Source organism: Chenopodium album, chromosome 10 (genome assembly GCF_948465745.1).
Source record: "Chenopodium album chromosome 10, dcCheAlbu1.1, whole genome shotgun sequence".
NCBI lineage: Eukaryota > Viridiplantae > Streptophyta > Magnoliopsida > Caryophyllales > Amaranthaceae > Chenopodium > Chenopodium album.
Window position 1 is genome coordinate 21,542,351 of NC_137843.1, and position 6,135 is coordinate 21,548,485.

Genomic DNA, 6,135 nt, shown 5'->3' on the forward strand with positions numbered 1-6,135 from the left:
ATCTTAATTTTCAAGAGAAGATTGTAAGACTCTTGTACAAGTATTTCGTAACCCACTTTAATTCTAATTCTAGAGTGTTGCTTGTTGGTGAAAAGCAATACCCTATTCATATAGATAGTGTTGATACGGCTAATGTGTTAGATATTCGTTTTACTAATAAACCTGTCCAATGTATTTCTAAACTGAAAAAGGCCCAAATTTTGATAAATTATTGAAGGCAAAGTGAAGGGCTTTTTTGGGTTTAGATGATGTTAATGAACCTAAAAAAGTTGTTGGTGAAGGTAAGAAAGGGAAGGGTTATTAAGAAAAGGAAAATTGATGATGAACCTGAAGAAGAAAGTAAAAAGAAGTCATATGGTTTTTTTAATTCTACTGTCAGTTGTTTGAGAAGTATAGATCGATATAGGGTTTATGAATTCAAGCAGTTGTTTGTTCTTTTTGTTATTTCACATTTTCTGGCCCCAATGGGTAATAAGTCTCTAAATTTTCACATTATTAAATCATTGCAAGATGTTCGTCTTATAAAGACTTTTAAATGGCTTGGTTATGTGATGGATTCTATATGTGATTCCATATCTAATCTCAAATTTTCAAACCTTTGCTTTGAAGAGGAAGAAGGCTTCTAAAGGAAAAAAAATATATAACAAAACAAATTAATGGTTGTCTTGTTGCTTTAATCATTGTTTTTTTCCATAAGTATAATTTTGGACCCATATTGGTGAAAAAACCTTTTATAAGGAATTGGAATTCTCAAACTCTAAATCAAAGGAGTAAGGATTTATTTATCAATATGGAATATGGTGCTTTGAAAGTATATTCTAAGACTATTCTAGATGAGTATGCTGAAAATAGTGACGAAGCTGTGATAAAATTCCTTTAAAGCACAATTCTTAAGGTTAAAAAACATAGTGCTGAATTTGATGAAGGAGGCAGCTTCTAAACATCCTATTTCTTCTTGGTGTGCATGATCCCTAAAGATTTTCCAACTAATGAGTAAGAAGCTACATGTGATGTACATGATCCCTAAAGATTTTCTAACTAATGATGAAATTGATAAGATGGATATTGATGTAAGTTCTAAATTTGTTTGTTTATATGTTATTTCAATCAGATTTTAAGTTTATTTATTTCAGTTATAATCATACTTTCAGTTTGATAGTAGATGTTTATAGTCAGGAATTTCATTTGTTTAATATGATTATATGTTAACTTTTTTGTAAATAAGTTACTTTAGTCAGGTTTATATATTTTATTCTTTGATAATAGATCACTTTTGTCAAGAATAATTCTAGTTTTGTTTGATAATAAGTTCAGTTTGATAGTAGATGTTTATACTCGGGAATTTCATTAGTTTTATTTGATTATATGTTAACTTTGTTTAAAAATAAGTTACTTTGGTTTGGTTTATATATTTTATTCTTTGATAAGAGATCACTTTTGTCAAGAATAATTCTAGTTTTATTTGATAATAAGTTATAATAGTCATTTATTATTTTATTGTTTTCAATCATATTTATATTTACCTTATATATCTTTTCTTCTATTCTGTGAAGAAGAAAATGATGAAATTTGGTCGTGACATGAAGATTGTATCTAAGAATAAAATTAATTTTGCTAATGATTTGAAGGATGAAGCTCTAAGTCATTTTCACAAGACTCTTTATCTCAAAGAGAATAGGATATCTACTCGATCTAATCCTGATTTCTTTGCTATCATTGATGAGACAGTCAATGCTGCTATTCATAACAAAAAATTAGCTTCTGGTTTGTATTAGTTTTATCCTTCTAAGAAGGTTAATCCTGAAGATGGTTTAAGTTTTATTATTGTTGTACCTTATTATTTTTATTTTATGTATTGTAAGTTTTTTTTACATCTAGCATTAATGGTGATTGTATATAGGTTGGTGATGATCCTATTATGAATGATATTAATAAAATCCTCCTTGATATTGGTGAGGAACATGTTGATGATCAAGTTGATTCAGGAGAACAATAAAGGCGACGGGGATGAGAAAGATCAAGCTAGCAAAGGTGTATATTTGAAGAATGCAGGTGGTGGTTCAGTTGGTGATCAAGATGATTCTGCTAGTAAAACAAGACAATATTGATCTTTAATCTCGCTCACTTAAAAGAACCTTGAAGAAACATAAGAGATTGATTGATTATTTTCCAAAAAGTAATCAAGGTCAGGCAAGGGTTGTGCAAGAAGGAAAGAAATTTTTGAAGAAAGATTTATCAATGCCAAATTTTCAATTTATTTAATCCTACTCCTCCTACTTCTCAATCCTTGACATAAGACTCACCAACAGTCAATCCTACTCCTCAACCGGCAAACGAAGACACACCAAAAGTCAATCCTACTCTTCAACCATTAACAAAAGACTCACCAGCAGTCAATCCTAGTATTTAAAAAGTGGATGACAATAAAGGAGAAGAGGATGACAGTAAAAAATAGATGATGGAAGTAATGAAATAGAGGAAGGCAGTAAAGATAAGGTCTGATATTTAACTGTTGTTTCCTTTATTTGTATTTTATTTTTATAATGTTTTACTTCAATATTTGTATTATTGTACTTCAATATGATACAAAATAAAATAGTATATATACACACACACACACACACACACACACGAAGGATGATGAAAGGGATTTTATGTGCATAACTTTTTTATTGAATGTGCATATTTTTCGAACTAAATGTGCAAAAAAAATGACAGAAATTCAATGTGCAAAAATTTTGAACATAATGTGCACATTTTTTGATTTTTCAGAAAATTCAAAATTTTTGTTAGTTCGAAAATCAATTTTGCACATTTGGTGAAAAAAATATGCACATTTAGTGAAAAACTTTTGCACATTTCTTCCTTCTCATTCTTCTCATTGGATTCCTATTATTATTATTTGGTTAAAGGTTTTGATAGTCAGGTTTAAATTTATAAATGTTTGGTTATAGGTTTTGATAGTCAGGTTTAAAATTATTATTGTTTGGTTAAAGGTTTTGGTAGTCAGGTTTAAAATTATAAATATTTGGTTATAGGTTTTGATATTCATGTTTTAAATTATTGTATTTTGGTTAAAGTTTTGATAGTCAGGTTTAAAATTATAATGTTTGGTTATAGATTTTGATAGTCACGTTTAAAACTATTATTGTTTGATAATAGTCTAATACATTAAGGTTTTATAATTGTTTGGTAGTAGATTAATTATTGTCGGGTTTTAGTTTATTATTGTTTGACTTTAAGTTATTTTAGTCATGAATTATTTTCCTTTTGTTTGATAATAGGTTAATACTGTCAGTTTTTATGTTATATATCTTTGTTTGATAATAAGTTATTGTTGTTTGATAATAACTTAATATATTCGGTTTTTAAGTTCCATTTGTTTTGTTTTATTATAGGCAGCAGAAGTTTAGCCTAGGCATAAAAGTCAGATAGATCATTACTTTATTAAAAAAAGTTGTTGTTGAGGAAGAATCTTTTGGTAAATCTAGTGACAAAGAATCTGGTGCAAAGGAATCTATGCCAACTGTTGACAAAGAATATAGTGTTAAGGAATCTATGCCAAATGTTGAAAAGGAATCTATGAATTTCACTAATCAATCTCCAAAATCTCATGTTGAGCTTGTTGATTTAGATAAAACTTCTAAAGTTCCTAGTGATTTTGTTCCTTCTGAATCTAGTTTTTTTCTTGCTGAGATATATGCTGAAAAGAGGCCGATGATAGATTGAAAGAGTTAAAGGAGAAGAAGGAGTTGAGACTGCAAGTTGAATTAGCTGCAAGTGGCGATACAAATTGGGAAAATCCTCCTATTCATATGATTTCTATTAGTAATTGAGCTTTTCTTGTGTCTAAGAGTTTTCATGAAAACAATCCTTTATTTATTAAACATTTGAGTGAAGAAAAAAGAGTTATGTGTGATTTTCTGTCCTATAGGAGATGAGATTATGAGAGGGAGCTTTGTATAATGAGGATGATGATTATGTTGTTTGTGAGAATAGTCTAGCAATAGGGGAAAAAAAAGTGTCATTGTGTTGGTTAAAGAAAAGTTTAATTCCATTCGTCCTTCTGTTTGGGTTAACAGTGTTATTATTAATGATTGGGCTTATGTTTTGAATGATAATAAGGAAAGCAAAATAACTAATAGAGGTGTTTTTTAGTACAAAAGACTATGTTTCCATACACAAGTTTTTGTAAGTTTTTTCATTTTCTTACCATATTTATTTTATATATATTTATTTTCATATTACTCTTTTATTTATGATATAGTTTTGTTTTATTGTGTTTTGTAGCTTGCTATTGAAAGACATAGAAATAAGAAAAGATTTTATGAAGAACAGGTTAAATACATTAAGAGCCAAGAAGAACATTTGTAGTCCTTGAAAGGCGATCCTATAGAGTATGAATTGTTCAAGGATGCATGGTCAAAAGAGGAGCTCTCTATGAAGTTGAAACCTGCTGATCCTATGGATGTTTATAACTGTATGAAACAGTGGGTTGAATTTTTTCCTAGTCTGAATATATTTGAAGCATAATTAGTAAGTTACAAATTTTATGTATTATATTACATTTTTATTCGGAAAAATGGAAACTAATAATCCCATCTTTATCATTTCTGATCATAATAATCCCACCTTTCTAAAATCTAGAAATAATCCCACCTTTAACCCCTATATGGTAAAAAAAGTCTCTTAACAAGTTTGTGAAATTGGTAAACTGTTTTAGAAGGTGACTTGCCACATGTCACCTTCTAATTAGGTTTTTAAAAATAATTTTTAAAAAATAAATGATAATAAAAAACCAAATAAAAATAATATCCCTTTTCCCTCTTCCCTGATTCCCTTCACTATCGGAGCCCCCTCCCTACTGCCAGACCTAACAGCCCATCGGATCCAGCCGACATACCATATCGAACCCAGCCGCCCTCCGCCGTTGGACTCAGCCGCAATCTCAACATTCTCTGCTCTTTTTAAAAATTGTAGAAAAGGAATCGACTCCATCAGCAATGACGTCAAAATCAGCTGTACAACAGTTTCCACCATTGCTAAAACAGAATTTATTTCGCCGGAGATTGACGTCGCCATCAACTACACTCAAGTCTAATTTCTAACTTTTTGTTTATTATAGAATTCTTGTCTAATTTCCAACGAGATAATCTCAAAATTAATTAATAAAGATGCTCACCTAGTTTAATACTTCGTAATATGTATTGCCATTTTTCTTGATAATACTTGCCCAATTTTAAATAATCAACTCCCCAATTTTCTTGATAATAAAATAAGACTTCGTCAATGGCGGACATCGGTGAGATGTCATCACGAGATACCTTTTCATTTGAAGCAGAGATGAACCGGCTTCTTAGTCTAATCATCAACATTTTCTAGAGCAACAAGAAAATTTTGGGGATCAGCCATAAAGGTCCAGTGGGGTTAAGATATTGAGCGGTGATGTGGTGGTGATCAGGTGGTGGTGATTAGGTGGTGATTATGGATAGGGAGGTGATGGTTATGGTGGCTTAAAATTGAAGAAGGAGGTGAGGTGAGAGAAGAGAGATTAAAATAAAATAATATTTTTTTTAAACATTAATTGGTAAAACAGGTTGAAGGTAAAAAGGATCGTTTTGAGCAGATGAGGGTCAAAAGTAGGATTGTTTCCAGATTTCGAGAAGGTAGAATTGTGTAGGGGTTATTAGAGGCGCGCCTACCTAAGCATGTTGTGAATATGCTTGACACTCGTAGGATGTGGGAATTGACATACGATTAAGGACAAGGAAAATAAGGAGTCGCCAACAAGCTTTTAAAGAACTTGTAAACCGTTCATGGATCATTTAATAAGGCAACCACGATAAAGGGACAACGATAGGCAACAACGATTGGCCCGTGACGGTTACATCCCATTCATAATCCATGAGTTTACTAACTCCATATGGTTCGGAACCATGAAAGGAGGATCAGGGATGAAGGTACGAAGTGAGTCATGGAGTCACATTCTCCCGTATTGGTCTCTACTCGATTCTTATAGCGAAAAGTATTCCCTGCGATCTCAAAGGCATGCAAACAAAGATTCAATTTGCTCCAAACTATAACTAGGCTAAATTGGTTGAATATTAATGTAACACATAACTCTAAATATTAGTG